The 22,238-nt window shown below is 35.6% G+C and overlaps 1 long non-coding RNA gene across 1 annotated transcript in view; it reads left to right on the top strand.

The window, feature by feature from the left end:
- Positions 1 to 22,238, top strand: part of LOC141581480 (uncharacterized) — a 239,668-nt gene that overhangs the window by 111,595 nt on the left and 105,835 nt on the right. Inside the window, exon 2 of the long non-coding RNA XR_012514146.1 lies at positions 3,214 to 3,282. This is a non-coding gene — a long non-coding RNA (uncharacterized LOC141581480). The remainder of the gene's footprint in view (positions 1 to 3,213; positions 3,283 to 22,238) is intronic.

Raw genomic sequence — 22,238 nt, 5'->3', positions numbered from 1 at the left:
GGACAGAAGAAATAGAATGAAAACAGACCACTACCTGTTATGTGTGGACACACCAATTTCAAAGCAGAGCTATTTCAAAACAAAGAAACAGATGGAAGATTTAAAAGAAAATGAATCTTGCATTTGCTGTTTTGAAAAGCACTTACTGGGTAATTGCTGGGCTCTGAGTGATCTGAGGTGGGAAATGGGATTCAGATTTAATGAGATCCAGCCTAGGGCACCATTTGTGGAAGCCCAAAATGGCAATAGTGGAGTTATTTCATGCTTTCTGTTTGCTCCTGCTTGGTCTCTGTGGAATGATTAGAATTTTCTAAGTACAGTATTGTGGGATGACTCTTCATTCCGTAAAAATGTCTTCTGGTGACATCAATTTGTGCAGGTACACAGGCAAATCAATGACTAGGAACATGCTGTCCTTCCAAGACTAAGAGCCAGCCTGTTCCATCACAAAGAGGTTGACTAATATGGCTTTAACAATCTCTCTACTTGATGATAGACAGTTTTCTTTCTGACTATAGACTCAGACCTTTTTTCTTAGAGCACTTACTTAAGAAAACTAGCAATTGTAACTTCTTTCTCTGCCCCTTTGAAACATATGTAAATCTTTTCCCTGCGGCTTTTAAGTTTTACAACCCAGGAATGTCTTTCTTCAAGAGCTGAGAACCATCTCTTTGAAATGTAAATACTGAGAGAGCTAGCAGTCCTAACTCCTTGTCTCTATGGGAGAGTAAGGGCCTAATTTCAGTGGGTGCCAATTAGCAAACACAGGTGGCCTAATTACAGAGAGATAACTTCACAAATCCTGGAATAACCCATCATGCTGGACACATCCCACCGATCAGCCTCTCCCTACTGTTCCTCAGTTCTTTTCCACTAGCTCACCCCAAAGGCTTAAACATTTCTCCCACCATTCGTCTCAACATAATTGAATTCAGTCTTTCACCTTTATTGCAATAGTCTTCAAAAGAATCTTCCTATTCTGCTTAACTTTGTCTGGTGCAATTTTACTTTGATAAGGCCTAATGCAAAAAAAAAAAAAAAATGATGGTAAGGATCTTGAGAGTCATTTATCAAACTAGGGGCATTCAATTACTGTGGTTGCCATAACAAAATGCCAGTCTGAGTGGTTTGAACAACAGAATGTATTTTCTCCCAGTTCTGGAGCCTCAAAGCCCAAGATCAAGATGGTGGAATGTTTGGTTTCTCCTGAGGCCTCTCTCCTTGCTGTTATGTGGCTGCATTTTCACTGCATCCTCATAGCTTTTCCTTTGTGTGTCTGCCTGTTATCTCTCTGTGTGTTCAGGTCATTGCCATACACCCACTTCCTCCCTTCAACACACACCTTCCAAGTCTGCCTCTTAGCTCATCAAGGCGAATCCCATCAAACTCTTTATCCCTATTTAATTGGTAACACCAGCAGGTCAAGGACCCCAGGTTTATCGTTCCAGATTTTGCTTCATATGACTTCATATATTCTCTGCAATTCTGTCCCTTCTAACCTCCTCTGTGCTCTCTGGGACATAGAGTCTATCACTGTTCTCATTCTCTTTGAGTCTTTCTTTACCTGTATATTAGTTTTCTGTGACTGTTGTAAAAAATTACTATAAACTAGGTAACCTAAAACAACAGAAATTTATTCTCTCACACTTCTGGAGTCCACAAGACCAAATAAGTATCACTAGGCTGAAGTCAAGGTGTCACTGGGACTATGCTCCCTCTGGAGGCTGTAAGGAAAAACTTAGAAGTGAAATCTTCCCCAGTCCAGCCTTCAGAGAAGGTAAAAGCACTAGCTAAAAACCTGCCTTCAGCCAGTGGGAGACCCCTGCAAAGCCAGACCAGAGGACCCAGTGAAGCCTCATCCAGATTCTTGACCTGCAGAAACTGTGAAATAATAAATGTGTGTTGTTTCATGCCTCTAAGTTTAAAGGTTATTTGTTAATACAGCAAAAATTTTTTTTTCATTTAAATCTACCTGGATTCAAATCTCATTTCTACAACTTTCTAGCTTTGTAATTTGGGGAAGATTATTTAATTCTCTTATACCTCAATTAGCTTGAAAATGGGGATAATAGATTTTGTAGGATTGTTGTAAACATTAAATTAAATTAGCAAAAAATAACTAATAAAAGAACAGAGCAGAGTATTTTTAAGGCCAGAAAATGGCTTATATAATATCTGCCCACATCCAAAAGGCCAGAATTCAGTTTCATGGCCCCAGGTGAACTTCATGGAAAGTTGAGAATGCAGTCTTTCTAAGTGCTTAGGAGGCAAATAGTGTGGTACACAGATGTGTTGTCATGCTGCAACTTTATTCTCCGTATTGCAGCATTTTTTCTAGATGTATATATTTGCTTATTTCTATTTATTGTGTCTTCTATGAAATACATTTTTTTCATTTTTGAGAAGCACATATCTCTATCTTATATTTTCTAGCTTATGGGGTTACATAATTGATTTAGAAAGTCTCCATTAACATTTGATCTTTATATAAAGTCCATTCTATTTTCTTGCAGGATTTTTTTTAATTTTTTAGATAAGTTTTAAACTCAGGTAATTTATTTTCACATTTGAAGTATAATTTTATTTTCTCTCACGTGGCTAATGATGATAGATGGCATCATTTGTTAATTCTCTTCCCACCCCAATTTAACTACCAACTTAGTCACATAGACCTGTTAAGTCATCATAGAGATTAGAATCTATTTCTAGATCCTCTTTTCTGACCTATTAATTTAATGTTTATTACTGTGTCAATACAACATCAAGTCTATTACAGTGCTTTCTGGTGTTTTCTGTTATTTGTGAGGCAGGACTTCAACCCAATTTCATTTCTTTTTTTGACTATTTTGGCAATTTTCTTCAATGTAAAATTTCACATTATTTCATCCAAACCTATATACACCCTAAATACTGAACAAAAAAATCTTTTGAGTAGTGTGCCATAAATTAAATTTCAGTTTAATACTACTTTGGAGATAATATTTGTGTATTTATATTATTTATATGTATTTTTCCTTCTCAAAAACGATGTATTTTTAAATATGTTAAAAAATATAACATATTCAACATATATGTATATAAACTGAACCAACTTGAAAACCACTGCAGTATTATTCATCAGTTGTTAGCCCTTCTGCATTGGTTTCTGTCATGCCTTTTTGCTATGTATACAGATATTTATATTTTTCCTATCTGTTTCTTAATTTGTTTCAGGGAAATAACACACCTTCCCTTGTGTCTTACTTGGCTCATCTCTAATTTGCAGAAATAACGCCCTGTGCGGTGAGTACCTGTAGCACATTGAGAGGCATAAAGTATTATGGTCATGGCAACATTGAATACTAAGGTCACCTGGGTTCAAATCTCATGTCTACAACTTTCTGGCTTTGTGATTTTGGGAAAAGCATTTAATTCTCTCATACCTCAATTAACTTTAAAATGGGAATAATAGTTTTTGGAGGGTTGCTGTAAAGATTAAATTAAATAGTTCATGAAATAATTTACAATAATGCCTACCACAGACCATGATTCAATCAGTGTTATATGTTTTCTTAATGGCAGCAGGAGCAGACACTATTTGTTTAAATTGACTATTCATTCTTTATATCTGCTTCAGAAACAATGATCTATTGAAGAAGAATAATTCAAGGAACATTGTTATTTATATTTAACAAAGTGAAGTATTTGTAATATCTAAAAGGGATTTATAAATGTGGGATAGTTTGGTAATTTGCTTTTATCATAAAAAATGCTGAATTTTTTTACTATTGCTTTTTAGTGATTCTGATAACTGCCCAGTGCAAATGTACTTCTATTCTTCAGTAAAATTTTAGTGATTTCCTTAAGGAAAAATATTCAACAACAGCAAATTAACTAGGGGTATATTTTTATTTTCTTTTATTATTATTTCTTTTTTAAGAAAAGCTACTGTTTATTGAAAGCTTTCTATTTGCTGGGGAATCCTGTGAAGTGCTTTGTATATTTTATCTCACATCTAATTCTTCAAACAACTATGCAAATATAAATTGCTGCTCTATTGCCAAAAACCTGTTAATAAGAACACGATAGGTGGGCAGTAGAGCCAAGAGTTGGCTCCCAATTTCTACACTCACCTTCTTAACCACTGCTTTAGACCAATTCCTGAGAAGAGTGAAAGGCAGCTTAGCCAGGGGTCCTTGCTTTGTTTTCCTCTGTCCTTTGACCCTGAACCCCGAACTGTCTCCCCCACTAAAAGGCAGGTCACGGTTATTTGACTTCTTGTTAATTTTTCAATACTATCACTCAAGAAAAGGCATGCATGTCTTGCCTTAAACTGTTTTACTAAATCTACTACTTTGTACCAGCATTATTAGACAAAATGTTAATTGGCCTCAGGTGCCTGAACTATACCAAGAACTGTGCACCAATATTTACCCCAGAGGTACAACACCCAAGCACAAATGAAGGTCAGATATATCTGCAGAAAGAGAAAGTACAGAAAAATGTTTAATTCCCCCTATTATTCTTATGTTTGCTATCATAGTTCAATATATTAGTGTTTATGTGAAATAAGGGAAATTTTCTCTCATTTGTTTTATAACCAACCCATCAAATCATGCCATTTATTCATCTATTTCTTCAAGTTTTCATGTATTTATTCAGTAAGTGTTTATTGAGTATCTGGTATGTCATAGCCATTGCTCTAAGAACTAAAGAAACAGCATAAAGAAAACAAGCAAAAGGGAAAACATCATCATCATAAAATAAAGTTTCTGCCATTGATAAGTTCTGAAGGGAAATTCACATGCTTATTAAGTAAACAAATCTATAACATAATGCCCAGGAATCACAAGTACTATGCCAATTCAGAGAAGGTCACGCTGAGGAGGTATCATTTGGGCAGGAGTTTGTAAGAAGCTAGGGAACTAGTGCCTGGGAGCCCTGGAGGAAGTGATACAGACAGAGGGTACCCATGTCAAAGGCTCTGATATAAGTGGGCTTGGTGTGTTTGAAAAGCAGCAAGAAGGCCAGTGAAACTGGGTGCATGAGCACAGGGAAGAGCTCCGGGAGATATGGTCAGAATGGAGTCTTGTAGATCAGGGTAAGAACTCTGGACTTTATAATATACATATGAAAAAAAGCCATCGGATGGTCAGGACAGGGAGAGGGGTGCTCTGGGTTACATTTTAAGTAGATATTATCTTTATCCTTTTATTTGCCAAAATCATTATCTCTTCAATCTCCACATTTGTTATGCCTTTGCCAAAACCTGAATAAAGTTGGAAACTGGCCCCACTAACAAGTGGGGAATGGTCATGCCATTACAGCTCCATCTATGGGGAGGAATTGGCTGGGTGCCTCTGAAACCAGTTCTAATGTCCCATAAAAAGACCATCTGAACCTTGTTAAGTTCTCTCTAAGAAAATAAAAATTAAAACCTCTGGCCTTAACTTGAGTGAGGACACAGGTCACAATTGTGAGTCTTTATTCATTTTGTTTTCTTCATCCTTCACTCATTCAACAAGTATACATTACTATCTACTATGTGCCATCACTACGCTAAGCACCAAAGGTACACCATGAAGGAGACAGAGGCTTCTATCCTCACAGATATTCTAGTCTATTGGCCTACATGTGATTCTAGGGCACACTGTTCTTGGCCACCAAACCCTCCAATGGCCATGCGCGTACCAGGTTGATATATTGGTAACAATGAAGTGTCTGGATTTATAGTCCCTGTAAATATGCACTCTGTGGCATGTTCTTGGTAGTAATACCATCTTCGAACAAAAGACAAGTTCAATTAATTTCAGCTTCTAAGTGAAGGCACTTTGCTGCTGGGATGCTGGCCATTCACTTATTATGTCTTTAATAATCTAAGACTTTAAAAAGAATATATTGAATTAAAATGAAGCATTCACAGAGACACAGACAATCATGTCTTGTGAACTGGAATATATATATAACAAGATTAAAAACTCATTCTTTTCTAAGAAGAGAGCCAACAGAGAAATAATTCAAGATTTGGGATGAGAAATCAATTATCCTTTCTCTACCTGAGGAAACTAAGTATTTTAAGAGTTTATGAAAAAAATAACTTGTTATAGCTTTATGTAGGCAAAGACAGATTGGAAATGTGATCAAATTATACTTTTCAGTATTTGAACTTGTTAATAAACCAACGAGCATTTGCTGAGAACCTGTGTATGGAGAACTGTGACTGTCTTGATTATGGGGGTGCCTGGATGTCTGACTTTGACTCTTGACCAAGGAAAGGGAAATGAGACTTATGATGTGCTATTTAAAGTCCAAAACTCCCCTGAGGACAGCTAAGACTGGTTTGTTTGCTGTTCACTTTTAGCTGTTTCAACCAGTTAGACAGTTGGGATTCATTTTGTGACCAGAGGAACATAAAAGATCCTGCTGGGAACTTGACTTCACCTGAATTAAGATTCATCATACAAATCTTGGCAGTTCAATCCAGAGATGAAGCACATTACTACACGAAAAAGAACCCTAATAAACTAGCATCTTGATGTCTTTTGGATTCCCAGTGCTGGCTGATGTTCTTTTTGTCTACTGGATGTGGCATTTGCCTTTAAATAAAAGCCTCATGTAAATATCCTCTGTGGAATCATAGGAATCCTTTTAGAAATCCGAGCTTGTGAGGCCGGGCGCGGTGGCTCAAGCCTGTAATCCCAGCACTTTGGGAGGCCGAGGCGGGTGGATCACGAGGTCGAGAGATCGAGACCATCCTGGTCAACATGGTGAAACCCCGTCTCTACTAAAAATACTAAAAATTAGCTGGGCATGGTGGCGTGTGCCTGTAATCCCAGTTACTCAGGAGGCTGAGGCAGGAGAATTGCCTGAACCCAGGAGGCGGAGGTTGCGGTGAGCCGAGATCGCGCCATTGCACTCCAGCCTGGGCAACAAGAGCGAAACTCCGTCTCAAAAAAAAAAAAAAAAAAAAAAGGAAATCTGAGCTTGTGGAATCTTCATATTATATATTCAGCACTGTGCTAAATAGGACTTTTGGAGCATACAAGAGTATTAAGAAACTTAAAGTTCATATGGGAGAATAACAGTAAATAACAAACATAGAGAAACTACAAGTAATACGAATACAGGAGCTAAAAAAATTATTTAGACAGTTCGTGAGAGAAAAGAGTCCTGGGCAAGACTTTTCTTTTAATAAAAAGCAGCCCCCAAATAATTCTTTTCTAACAAAGAGCAGCTTGTAAAATCGAGCTGCAGACATGGATAAGCTACTTAAAAGCCTGGCATAGGTAAATGGTGGCACCTGAGCCAAGAGGAAAAGGTCACCTGTGGGCCAGGCATGTTCAGCATGGTGGCTCCATCCTCCCTTTGTCAACCACATGTACAGTAAGGAACAGACAATATGGTGCCGGCCAGGTAGAGAATCCATCTGCATAACAAAAGATTAGAGTGGGATGGCCAGCTTCTTTGTGGGCTATGCAAACATCACACCTGGACTGACCAATCTCTTGGGCCCTATGTAAATCAGACACCGCCTCCTCAAGCTGCTCTATAAAAACCCGTGTATTTCACTATGAAACCAGAAGATCCATTTGGAAGCCCCTCTTTATCCGCAAGAGAGAGCGAGTGAGCAAGCTATTCTCTATTCTCTTTCTTTTGCCTATTAAACCCCCACTCTTAAACTCACTTCTTGTGTGTTTGTGCCCTTGATTTCCCTGGCATGAGACCAGTAAACAACAGTAAACAAACCATGAACCTCAGGTATTTACCCAGACAAAGACGCCACTTCTGTATAAAAAGAAGATAACAGTTAATATCATATCATATCACATTATCATATCGTATGATATCACATGGCATTATCCCTCAAGTAGTCCAATTAGCCACTTGGTGGCAAGGGGACTATGTTGAGCTCTTTCCACCTGGCAAGGGACAGTAATTTATTCAAGTGAAGATAGACATACACTCCCTGTATAGGTTTGCCTATTCAAGCCACAGAGTTTCAACTGACACTACTCTCTGGAGGCGTATGGCGTGTCTGACTTTACCAGCACAGTATTCCATCAGAGAAAAGGAGATAAGGAAGTAAGCCCATGACCATGGAATCCACTAGTCACATCACATACCATGGCATCTGGAAACTGCCACATGATAGAGTTTTGGAAGCAGTATTTTAGAAGCATAGCTTAAGTGCCAGCTCAGAGGTGATAACTGAGGATGGAGCACCATCTTACAGGTCATTATACATACTTGAATCAAAGATCTTTATATAAGGGAACTATGTCTTCAACAAAAACAAAAAAACAAAAACAAAAACAAAACAAAACAAAAAAGATTGGTCCATGAATCTAGGGGTAGAAGCAGGAGTAGCCTTTCTTACTCCCAGTGATCATCTTGGAGCATTTGTGCCTTCTGCCCCCAGAACTCTGGGCTCTTTAAGCTTATATGTCCTGGTCCCTTAAGGGAGAATACTTCTGCCGGAGAGCAAAGAAAAGCTATGATTAATGTTGGAGAATTTCTTTGTACCCAGGAGTCATGAAACAAGAAGAAAAGTCACCATGTTGGTGAAGATAATTGATTCTGATCAGCCGGAGGAAGGGCTGCTGTTAAATAATGGTGGAATATTATTAACACCTCAATGACCTGTTTGGGCACGGCTTGGAACCCTTTTGCCCAATTTTGATGTAAAATTCACAATTCTCAGGCAATCTCAGCCATTAAGGAAGCATTGTGACCAGCCAAGATCAACAGAAGTGCTATCTGAAAGTGAGGGGAATTTGTAATGAATAAGAGAAGGAAGACAAAGAGACTCAGATAAGCTTCAGTTGGAAGAATTATAGTTCGTATCATTAACCTTGCACTTTTAAGTTTCCCTTGGGAAGAGAGACCCACCAGAATCTTGAAGGAGTTGCTTCCTAAACACATATGAAGAAGTGAATCAGCATGGTACTAGGGGTGGACTGCAGTGGACATGGTGATGTACCTTCTAGGTCCCACTTCAAGGAAGGACTTGTTGATTCAGTTACTAAAAAGGCTGCTGGCAGACAACTTACAGCTGTCAGTCCCTTCAGGGATTGCCTCAGCTGCAGAGAGCTGCCTGGGCAAGGTCACACTCTTCTGGGAATGACTGACCAAGCAGAAGTTTAAAGGTTCGGCCCTGTTGACCCACCCAAAGCAGAATAAGTCTGATGGAAAGAGGTTGTCTTTGGGACAACTTGACTTTTCCATCTACCCAATCCTGCTTCTTTTTCTCTTCCACAGGAGCTGATTTCAAGAATACCCTTTAGTAAACATTCGAATCATTGAAATTGCCTGAGTCTGTTTCCATTAACAGTTATCAGCTACTTTAAGTGGAAAATTTAATTCTCATAACTGGTTATCTTTTTTCATTCATTTCATGAAATCAAAGTAAAACCTTTAAGAGTTTATTCCATTAAGTTGTGAATGCTAGTGTAAATTCAGTAAAGAAATTCACCATTAAAGATAACATTATTTGTTTCAAGGGGAAAATATGAATATAAATTTTGGTGGATCACAGTATCATTGCAAAAATAATGTTATCACTCCATTATAACAAAAAATGCATGACACAGAAATATACTTGGAATTTGTTGTAGTGTATTCCTAATTCAGAAATTGGCAAATTTGTGTCTGGTAAGGGGCCAGATAGTGAACATTTCAGGCTTTGTAGGGTATATGGTCTTCATTGCAACTACTGTTTAGTGCAATAGCAGTCATAGACAATCAATAAACAAAAGAGCATGGCTGTGTTCCAATAAAACTGTATTTACTAAAACAGGCAACACTTTGGATTTAGCCAGAGGACTATAGTTTGCCAAAGCCTGTCCTAATTCTTCAGCATCCAAATGAGCTGTATTGAAATTGGAATTAAAAATAGAAACATATCTAATATAAGCAGTATTATATTAGCACCACTTACAGTAGTCTCCCTTTGTACTCGATATCAATCACATTTCATAAGTGTTTCAATCTCTGAATTACTACTTTGCAAATTAACTTAAGTGTCTACAATGATATTGAACTTATTTTGAAATGACTCCTCTAAACTTTGCATTGTGTTCAAAATTAGAAAATTTAAATCAATATGTGCACAAATGGACTGCCAAAAATTCCAGTGTTTGAAGCTTTTAGCATTTTGTAATCATTGGAAACATTGCAAGCAGGGAGACATTTAAAGTTATTGTTCCATAGCAAGAGAGGACCTGAATAAATTAATTTTTTGAGCTCAATGTAAGAGATTTATTTTTTGAAATTCAAAACGTGTACTTTTAAGTATCACAACTTATGTAAATAATCTTATGATAGAGCTTCTATTTTAGTTGGATATATGTATATTTTGCATAAACAAAATGAAATTGAGAAGATCTATGATTTTACATCATGTAAGTTTTGTGAAATGTTCAAAAGAATTGTAATTAGTGACAAATTACTTGACAGGATTTATCCTGTATGAATATTTATTGAAGAAAGATACTCTAAATGAAGGCAAAAAGATAGTATCTATGGAAATACTTTGGCTAAAATATTACAAGTTAAGAATATAGAACAGATCATTTTCCCTATTAAGCACATTTTTTTCTGAGCTTAGTAGGTAGCAGAGCACTAAAAAAGAAAGTTTATTTTTTTCTCAGTCAAAACTTTATGTTTTATGGAGATGAGCCGATTGAAGGCATCAGAATATCAAATTTATTAATCCTAAAATGCCAAATTAAAGAAGATTGAAGGCAATTAAAAATAAGGCAATTCTCTCATATGGATAAAAATATAATCTTCAGAAGAATAAAAGAACAATAGTAAAAATTGATACAGCTAAGAAACTGATTAAAGTGAATGAGTATACAAAATAATTATTCTGCATGTATTCAGATAATCAACTATAAATTTTTTAAAATTTTGTATTACATAGTATTTTAGAAAGAATTTTATTTTTGCAAATGGGTTTATTATTTTAACTAGCCTACAAAATAGTTTTATTTAAACCATTTGCCAGTCTATATATATTTAAAATTATATAATTTTTTGATTTTCTGTTTCATTCTCAAAACTGTCCTGTTTAGAATATAATTTGTGATTTTGTGACAGTGATCAGCAAATACAAAAGATCTTCATTAGAACTCAGACTCTGCATGGCAAAGAATGGGAGAATTTTAATAATTTCCATTCAGTATATCTGATCATGTCACCCAGATAATCTCATCTAACTTTTATAGTAACTCTACTCTAGATATTATTTACTCTATTAAAATACAACAAAAATGGCTGGGCTGGTGACTCATGCCTGTAACCCCAGCACTTTGGGAGGCCAAGGCTGGTGGATCATTAGAGGTGAGAAGTTTGAGACCAGCCTGGCCAACATGATGAAACCCCATCTCTACTAAAAATACAAAAATTAGCTGGGAGTAGTGGTGGGTGCCAGTAATCCCAGCTACTTGGGAGGCTGAGACAGGAGACTTGCTTGAGCCTGGGAGGCAGAGGTTGCTGTGAGCCAAGATTGTGCCACTGCACTCCAGTCTGGGCTACAGAGTGAGACCTTGTCTCAAAAAACAAAATAATAAAAAAATAAAAAATAAAATAAAATGCAACAAAAATGAAGATTAGAAAAATGAAGTAAATTGCTAGAGATCACACAACTATTAATTTGCCAAGACAGAATTAAAACTTTGGTTTGCCTGTCTCTAAAGTCTGAGCTTTTAATTATTATGCCATATTTTGGAAGACAAATTCTTAATCTTATTATTAAAGTTATGTTTGTTATTATCTGCTTATAAATTTGTAAATACAAAAATATTTTTTAAAATGTCTGTAGTATCAGTATAAATAAATAACTTTGGTAGTATTAATTATTTTTCTAATACATAACTTCATGTATTTAAGTGATTGAGATCGTACAATATATTATACTCCTTTAGCTTGAGAGAAAAAAAAACATAATGTGATAAATGGTTGATAATAAACTTCCAAATAGTCCTGGGATGTTGTCTTTATAGCAACTTAGTCTTATTTCATTTCATAAGTGCCAAATACTTTTCCTTAAAGTTCTCAGAAAAACGTCCTTATAAAAGAAACGACTTATAATAAATACATGGCCAAGTTTTATACAGAATATTCAAATCATATTCAGCTCCTCTTGTAGTTATCTTTAATAAAACTTTAAGTTTCTAGGGTCTAGTTGGAGAACACAAGTCATACTTTGCTTGACTTTATGTTTGAGACAGGCTTTGTGTACTTCAAAAAGATTTTTTTTTTTTTTTAAATTGAAATGTAATTTGCCAAGTGAAAAATCCTCCATGGATACTCTAAGTAATGTTGAAATTCTTGACATGTGTAATTAGAGGAGAATTTGAATGGAACAAATTGTAAGATACTCTATTTACAGTGTTACTTAGGATAAAAAAATAGTAACAATGTGAATTTTTTTTTTTTTCTGGAACACGAAGTACTTCTCAAGTGGAATCCAACTCTAGACATTCATCAAGATGACTGCTTCTCCCACATGTAATAAAGAATCCATAAGCACTCATCATGATGAGCAATATTTATAGTGATTTTTACATTTTATTGCGAGTAATAGGAAAAACATATTTTTTTGGTCTGTAATTGTTTATTGCTTAGTTTGGCATTTAGCTCTGGTTTGTACTTACAGATAAAATTTTGAGATAGGAAAATTAATTTGCTTTTACATAATGTAAATTATATTATTTTCCAAATCTCCCTAGTTTTTCAATTATTCAATCTTGGAAAATTTTGCATCAAGATTGTGTTTATTATTTGTGTCAGTGTTCTTATTTTACAAATACTAAATTAAGAATTTTTTAAAAACAAAAATAAATAGACCTTCTGACTTCAGACATAGCTCCTTGTTTTCCCACTGCAGGAAGCAATCAGACTGACCTGAGGTCCAATGGTAACTTAGCTTTTTCACTTGTTTGAGCCTCAGGTTCCTATTTATATGTTGGAGACAACTACTTCTTAGTGGTGCTTTGAGGATTCAATAAAGTAACAGGCAAAGACTTAGCCAGTGGGCTGGCACATAATACATGAAAAAACAAGGAACATTATTTGGGCTGGAAGCTAGTGGGGAATAGAGGGATGTTGGTCACATAGACAGGAGGATAAGTATTTGATATCTACTACATGGCATGGTGACTGTAGGCAATAATAATGCATTGTATGCTGAAAAATTGCCAAAGGAGTACATTTTAAATGTAGTCACCACACACAAAAACTGATAAGTATGTGAGGTGATGTCTGTGTTACTTAGCTTGATTTAATTATCCTAAAAGGTGTACATCTATAAAAATGTATTGTACCCTATAAATATATACAATTATTATTTGTCAATCAAAAATTTTGAAAAGCAAAGTTGTTTTCATTATCTTTTCTATAAGTGCAAAATGAAGGAAAAATAAAAGAAATACAAAACTAATGCTTGCAAGCTTAAAGAAGCTGCATATTCAGAAGGAATTAATCCTATAATATATAATTAGAATTGTTAAAGAATATTGTGTGTTGAGATACACTCAAGAACTCCTGCTAAAGTGTTGCTATGATAAGAGACAGGAAAAATAGACTCCTTGGATACTTACACAAGGATTGTGAGATAGGACTCATAACTCAGATGAACTAGAGGAAGTAAAGCCATTGGGAGATAGGCCAGAAGTCAACCTCAATCAGCAGAAACATTCACGATGTGTCAGGTTCTGTACCAACTCTATGGACCCAAGTGCAAGTTAAACAAGCCCTGCCTCCAGGGAAGCACAATTAATCACAAGGGTTATTAATGCACAAGCTACTTTGCTGTAGAGAGGATTGCTTACTAACATAGCCAGGGAGGACTGGGGGAGGATTCCTGCTGCCTGAGCAGAGCCAGGAAGGGAAAATAGGAGTTAGCAAGGCAAGGCAGGTCATTCCTGGCAGTGGAAACAGAATGAACAGAGACAAGAGAACTTTGGGAGGCCGAGGTGGGTGGATCATGAGGTCAAGAGATCGAGACCATCCTGGTCAACAAGGTGAAACCCTGTCTCTACTAAAAATACAAAAATTAGCTGGGCGTGGTGGCGCGAGCCTGTAGTCCCAGCTACTCAGGAGGCTGAGGTAGGAGAATTGCTTGAACTCAGGAGGCGGAGGTTGCAGTGAGCTGAGATCGCTCCATTGCATTCCAGCCTGGGTAATAAGAGTGAAACGCCATCTCAAAAAAAAAAAAAAAAAAAAAAGAAAAAAAAAAAAAAAGACAAGAGAAAAGGCAGTGTTTTGGGTAATGAAAAATATGCAAAGTGTTTGGAGCTTAAGGATCATATGAAGAGTGGCAGAGGTGGAGCCAGGGTGGAAACAGGGTCATGAAGAGTTCTCTCTGCCAGGCTGTGGTTCTAGCCACACATAAATGCTTCAGTTCCCCGAATGTAGCACTGTCATAGTTTGGGCTGCTATAATTGAATACCATAGACTGGGTGGCTTAAACAACAAATATTTATTTCTTGCAATTCTGCAGACTCAAATTTTCACATTAGGGTGCTAGCACAGTCAGGTTGTCAGTGAGGGTTCTCCTGCTGGTTCACAGATGGTTGCCTGTATTCTAACATGGGATATAGAGAGGTAGCATGCTGTCTTGTGTATCTTCTATTATAAGAACACTAATCCCATCATGACTGCCCCACCCTTATGATCTAATTAACAAAAAATCCTATCATTATGTGCCATCATATTGGAGATTTGGTTTTTACTTATGAATTTTGAAGGGACACAAACATTTAGTTAGTAGCCACCAATCTCCCTGTCAAATCTAAAACTGGTCTTCTTCTCATTCTTGTAATATTTCTAGTCCATTCCTTCTTCAGGGTCTTTGTACATATGGTTCCCTCTGCTTAGTCCCTCTTCTACAAGATTTTGTTGTGATGGCTCCTTCTTACAACTCAGGTCTCAAAACAAATGTAACCTTCTGGAAAAAACCTTTATACACTCTCTATAGAGCTTAATAATTTTTCCCTAACAATTTATCATCATTTGAATTTGTATCCTACAGTTTCTTTTTTGTGTTTGAATTAATCTCCTTCCCCCCATGAGAAGGAAAACTGCATGAAAGTGGGACCTTTTCTGTGTTGCTCATGCCTGTAATTCTGTCCCTAGAACAGTGCATGATACACATTGACACCCAATCAGTAAAACACAGGCTGTTCCTTCTGTCGGAAAGTCCCACCATTTCTGCACCAAAACAATTCCAACCTTCCAGAGGTGTCTAGGAATCTCCTTTCCATTCATCTTTCCTACTTCCTCATTGCTCCCAGAATGAGGTGATTTTTAAAAATGTTCTCTGAGAGAGTACATTTCTATTTCAACCTTATTATACTGCACTTTAATCATCTGTTTACTCTCTTCCATTTTACTTTGAACTCTATGGAAGCAGAAGCTGTGTCAACTAGTTCTTTTATTACCAGATGCCCAACATAGGGGCTGGTGACAGTAGGTGCTCAGATAGTTGTTGAGTGTTAGTAAGTGAAAGAGGATTGAAGAGGATTGAGACAAGAGGTAGGGAGGGCAGATAGGAGTCTCTGACATCCACTGCTAGGAATCTCACCTTTGATAGTAAACTCACACATGCACAATGATGATGGTGGGGCCTAATAAAAATAGGCAACAAGCTATATTCACATTAAAAGGGAATGGTTAAGTCATGTAATCTACATCTTTATAATGAAATACTAAGTAGCCATTAAAAATATCACATGTATTCACACACTGAAATAGAAATCTCTCTAGATATTTTATTAAGTGAGAAAGATTGAGAGACTATTATATAAAGCATGTAATATGTTTTGACTCTGTGTCCCCACCTAAATCTCATCTTTTAGCTCTCATAATTCCCATGTGTTGTGGCAGGGACCAGGTAGGAGATGATTGAATCATGGGGGCGGGACTTCCCTGCACTATTCTTGTGATAGTGAATGGGTCTCACAAGATATGATGGTTTTGAAAATGGGAGTTTATCTGCACAAGCTCTCACTTTGCCTGATGCCATCCATGTAAGATGTGACTCACTTCTCCTTGCCTTCCACCATGATTGCCTTCCTTGCCTTCCCCAGTCACGTGGAACTGTTAAGTCCACTAAATCTCTTTCTTTTGTAAATTACCCAGTCTTGGGTATGTTTTTATCAGCAGCATGAAAACAACCTATTACAGCATGTTCTCCTTTGTATAAAGAAATACTCATACCTTATGTCTAACCATCCATACATATATATGTATGCAAATATAAAGGAATAAGAAATGAAGGAATATATACCAAATGCTTAACAATGGAGATATTTTATATATATATATATATATATATATATATATATATATATGGAAGAAGAGAATCAGGATGTGGTATGGAAAGAGAAAATTTACCCTTTGTACTTTTATACTATTTAGATTTTTTACAAGGAGAAAGTATTTATTTACTAACTAGGTAATTAAATGTTCTTTTAGTAGTCTAGTCACTAATATGCACAAGAAGTTATTAGGATCTGATCAATGACAATTACAAAAACACATCTTTGACATTGGTAGAACTTAGTGAATAATTGTAGAAAATGAAGGAGAAGGAATAGACCAAGATTTTAAGCTTAGTTACTTCAGTGGATGGTGATACTCACTTTGTCAGACAGCAAGGCAGAGAATATGAGATTTAGATGGGAAGATGTGTTTAGTTTAGGCATGTTGAATTTGAGGTGCTTGTGGAATTTCCAAATGGACACATTTAGTAGTTGTACATACAGGTCTGGAGTACTAGATAGAGACTGGAAATTAAAAAAAAGATTTGGGACAATCAACACAGATTAAATACTGAAGTTGGAGAACAAGTGTTTGTCTATCAGCAGTCATAAAGCAGGGAGATCAGTAAGTCCCTCAAAATGATATGTAAACTTTGTGAATATGCCCCCTGACCCCCAATCCTCACACTTCTCTGAAAGAGTTTATTATTTCAACAGATTTTTGGAAGAGGCTCATGACTTGAAAAGATTGAGAGGAATCTAGTAGAGTGAGAATGGAAAATGGTTGATGATAAACCTTGAGGGCAACCAATGAAGGAAACTAATTTTTTTTAAAGAGGTGAGAGAACAAAAAGAAATCATGATGGAGACTTCAAATTTACAAGGAAATAAAAAGAGACATAAGAATATTAAGGAAGTTAAGAATATTAAGGTAGAGAAAAATCAAGAAAAATAAACTATTTGAAAGTATGAAATTCTTCAGAAAGTTTCCCTAAATACAATCTTCCTGCTAAGTAGAGTAAACAAGTAACTTAAGGCTATAAACAAAGAAATAATTGTCTTTTACATCAAGGAATACAGAAGCAAAGAGAAGGATGTAAGATGTCTGCTGATTTGCAAAATATCCTATCTTGCTTTGAAATTTTGTTTTCTTTTTCTGTTTTTGAGATATGAAACTCTGGAAATTGTCCAGGTATTAATAGAATAATGGCCTATGATCCTGAGTCAAAAATCAGAGAGCCTTCAGATGGGAAATGTTTATAGGAGGCTGTTACATACTGATCTATGCAGTGAGAGCATGTAACAACCTGCATTGAACATTTGGTAGAGAGAAAGGAATTTGTCACTGTGCTCTGTATGAATTACAATATACATATTACTAACCACAGTTTCCACAAAGCTAGCACGTGGCAGAGCCTGAATATAAGCTTAAGTGTGTATTCGGAACACCAGAAACATTTGTTCTACATTGGAGGAGCTACTACACATTGTGCTAATAACCCAGTACCTTTCTGGTTAAGTCAGATCTCCTTCCAAGATTTTTCTAAGAAAAGTGATATTTCAAATAGCATGATGTTACAAGTCTCTGAAATGTTTTCTCCTAGATGTCTAAACCAAGAGTCTTTAGAGGGCTTGGAGAAGGTGGTGAGCCAGGGTGTGGTACAGAAAACCAGTGCCTACACATGGTGGGACTTCGATTTGTTTCTTGGGACTCTGATTGACTCAGAAAAGCTTTCTTCTAACTTAGTTTGCATTACTTTGGAGATTAGCTAGGAGAATTAGTCCAAACATGGCAATGAAAATGTCATTACTCATCTCAGGTATCCATTTAGATTTTACTTTGTTTTACTTTATATTTCATTTTTGCATTGCCCATCTCTTTGCAGTCTTCTGTAAGCTCCTGCTACTTTATACATTCTTTCCAAGGTTCCCGGGTCAGTCATTGTGGTTTGCATACATTGAGTTGTCTACGGTAGCTTTAATGTCCTGAGTCATGCTGTGGTGTGGAAGCTATAGCTGTTACAAAGAACAAATGATCTGAGTTTAGGATTTCTACAAGAGAGAAATACAAAGCCCTTTCATGGAATAATATTAAAGGGAAAAATAGAAGGGAGAGAAAGAGAGTTTTTGTTATCAATTTGCCCAATTTCTTGACTACCTCTGAGTCATTTTCATCAGAGGGGCTGCTTAATTTCATCCTAGCACTGGGTAGAAAACTTTTATGTCCAAGTTAAGAACCAAAAAGAAAATTAAATAGGTTTTTCTCTTTGCTAGCTTCAGACAGAGTGCCTGGAGATGTTCCTGTGACTGAATCAGAATGTTCAGACAGGCTGGCAAAGCATATTTTCCTTTTATTTAAAACAAAAATTGAAATTAATAAACCTCAAATTGCTTCATGTCCTCTCATAGCCTCTCATATTTTGGAATTGCTACTGGAAACCACACAAACCTCGGTAGTAAAAGCAAGATTTGGCATATATTATTAAAATGTTCATTTTTAGACAATCTCTTGTCAAGCCAAGTTTTTCATACATCTTCTAGTTCATCAGTTTTGGTTTTATTTTTTTCTAGTTCATTATTATTACTTTTTGTCCTACAGAGATCAGTGAAAAAAGCAACAGGAGAGAAAATGATGGGAAGTAATAGACCTAAATTACCCACACTTTCAGTCTTTAGCAGTGCCTCATGATTAAACGAGATAATGTTGTGTTCGCAGGGTTTTGAACAAATTGTAGAGCTCAGTAAATGTCTCATATTATCATAATTCGTAATGCCAATCAAAAAAGATAATATTTTTATAATTTTTTTCACTTTCTCATACTCTTTATGTAAAAATTTTTAGTTCAACCATTGTGGAAGACAGTGTGGCGATTCCTCAATGACCTAAAAACAGAAATCCCATTTGACCCAGCAATCCCATTACTGGGTATATATCCAAAGGATTATAACGCATTCTACTATAAGGACACATGCACACGAATGTTCATTGCAGCACTGTTTACAATAGCAAAGACCTGGAACCAACCCAAATGCCCATCAATGATAGACTGGATAGGGAAAATGTGGTACATATATACCATGGAATATTATGCAGCCATCAGAAACGATGAGTTCACGTCCTTTCTAGGGACATGGATGAACCTGGAAACCATCATTCTCAGCTAACTGACACAAGAGCAGAAAATCAAACACCGCATGTTCTCACTCATAGGCGGGTGTTGAACAATGAGAACACATGGACACAGGGAGGGGAGCACTACACACTGGGGTCCGTTGAGGGGAAATGGGGGAGGGACGGGGGGTGGGGAGGTGGGAAGAGGTAGCATGGGGAGAAATGACACATACAGGTGAGGGGAAGGAAGGCAGCAAACCACACTGCCATGTGTGTACCTATGCAACAATCTTGCATGTCCTTCACATGTACCCCAAAACCTAAAATGCAATTTAAAAAAAAGACAATTTTGATTCAGTGGAAAGAGAACTGGCCTGTGAGTAAGGAGAATTTAGTTTCAATTTTGGTATAGATTTTATGCATTTGTGTAATAGTGACATTTCTATTTGAATGTACTTCATAGCAATGGAATGTTTCTTAACTCTCAAAAAAAAAAGTAAGAAGTCACTTTTAAAAAACTTATAAGTCAGTTTATTCTATAGAAGTAATCTTCTTCAAGTAAGAAACACTGGCAAAATTCAGGAAAAATTCACAAGATATTTTCCAATTACAATGAACCTTTACAAGTTACCAGGGTCCTGGCCAGTGCTCAGATTTAGGTATTTTAAGTATAAATTATTTTAAAAATTGAGGCATTTATAAAATTATTAAAAGATAATTATTACCAAATTTTGTTAGGTCCTTATACTTTATCATATATGATTTAAATAATTATTTTAGGTACTATTAGAGATAAAATAGAATCTCCCTCCCAAAGGAAGTTTTAATATTTAAATCATTGTCTCCTCTCCCAAAATAACTGTTTCCTGGAAACTGATGTTTAAAAATCTTACATATGCTTTTGTACCATTCCTACATAATTATGTGTCTATAAATATTATGTAATGTTATTTTTTATGCCATTTTATGTATTTGTTATCAGACTATATATATCATTCTAAAACTAGTCACCCTCCAACATTATTTTTATTTGATTTATCCATTGTACATAGACTTACAGTTCATGTATTTTAATTTCTTTGTGGTATTCCAGTGATAAAATATAAAAAGAAGTTGATATCTCCTTCAATGAACATTTAAGTTGCTGCCTAAATTTTCAGCATTATGAACAATCCTGCAGTGATTAATCTTGTGTATATTATTTTATGCATAAAAGTGAGCATTTCTCTAGTATATTTGTCTGGAAGTGAAATTTGTGAGTTGAACACTATGTACATATTTAAATTTGCTACATATTGTCAAATCATTCACCAGAAAACCAATACCAGTTCCAAATCTCAGTATTTTTATATGATGTCACAGATATCTTACTTCATGTTGGTGATACTATTTGCATTAACAGATTTTACTTATTTGCCAATCTGGGGTTAAAGGAATGCAAGTAGAAATCAGGCAACTGATATTTTATTTTTAATTTAATTTCCATTTCTTTGATTACTAATGAGGTAAAGCATCTTTGAGTGTGATGATTGGAGTTTGATGTTTCTCTACTGTGAATTGCTTTTGTCATAATATTTGCCCGTGTTTCTATTGAACAGATTTGACTTGCAAATATCGCTTTTCAGATTGTGTTTTGTCTTTTACTTTTGTTTATGATCTTTTGTGGAACAGGAAGTTTAATGTTATAAATATAACAACTTTTTGCTTACAGATTTTTCTCCTTGTGCCTTATTTTGTCACCATTTCCTTCCTGAAATTATATTTTCCATTTTTTCTTCAAAAAGTTTTAAAAATGTAGCATTAGGTCTTTTACCTATCTGGAATTTAATTTAATTGTGATGTGAGATATGATTAATTTTATTCTTTTTCATATTGGTAAAAAAACATTATAACCATAGTTGGCATTACTAATCAATAAAGAAAAGCTGTATCAACCATAGTGTTTTGATTAATACTATCATTCATCATAGTATTTGTGGATAACATTGTGATTAATGTGTCTTTTTCTTTTGATTAGTAATGCCAACTGTTATGGCATTTCCATATTTTTATGAGTTCATTTCTGTGTTCCCTATTCTGTTCCATTGCTTTATTTGCTTATTCTTTCACCCATAAAAGACTATATGATGGCAGACTTACAAGTCTAGCTTTACAATAGAATAGACTTAAAATCTGAAGCCCTGCCAATGTCATTTACTTCTCTTGGCAATATGCTCTTTTATATAAATCTCATGATCAGATTGTCTATTTAATCCAAAGAAACACTTTTAGGATTTTACAATAAAATGCATTGAATTTATAGATCAATTTGCAGAGAAGTATCTTTAGACTTTTGCATCATTATAATCATGAGTATTTATTCCATTCTTTTTACTTAGGTCTTCTCTTACTGTCTTGGTTATTTATTCTTTTTTATTGAGAATTGTATTCATTATGTAAATATCTCATAATTTATTTTCTCATTCTCCGGCTAATGGGCTTTGGGTTCTTTCCGGCTTTTGGCTGTTATAAATAAACCTGCTGTGAACATTTTTACATGATTTTAAGTGGACATAAGCACCTAGTTTTGTTGGAAATGTACTCAAGGGTATAATTGCTTAGTCAAAGGGTACACACATGATTAGCTTTAGCGGATATTGCAAAGTGGTGGACATGCATATTCAGATATCCAATAGCAATATAAAACACTGCCTGATGGTCTAAAACGTCAGCAACTTTACAATTGTACTTTTAATTTTAGCTATTCTGGTGGTGAGTATGTCTTTGTATCCTTTTTGTGGCTTTAAACGTGTTTGTCTTTGATGACTAATGATGTTGAGCACCTCTGCATATATATAGCACTGATTTTATTATCCTCTTCTGTGAAGTACTTGTTTAAG

Source organism: Saimiri boliviensis, chromosome 15 (genome assembly GCF_048565385.1).
Source record: "Saimiri boliviensis isolate mSaiBol1 chromosome 15, mSaiBol1.pri, whole genome shotgun sequence".
NCBI lineage: Eukaryota > Metazoa > Chordata > Mammalia > Primates > Cebidae > Saimiri > Saimiri boliviensis.
This window is presented reverse-complemented; position numbering and strand designations above follow the sequence as displayed.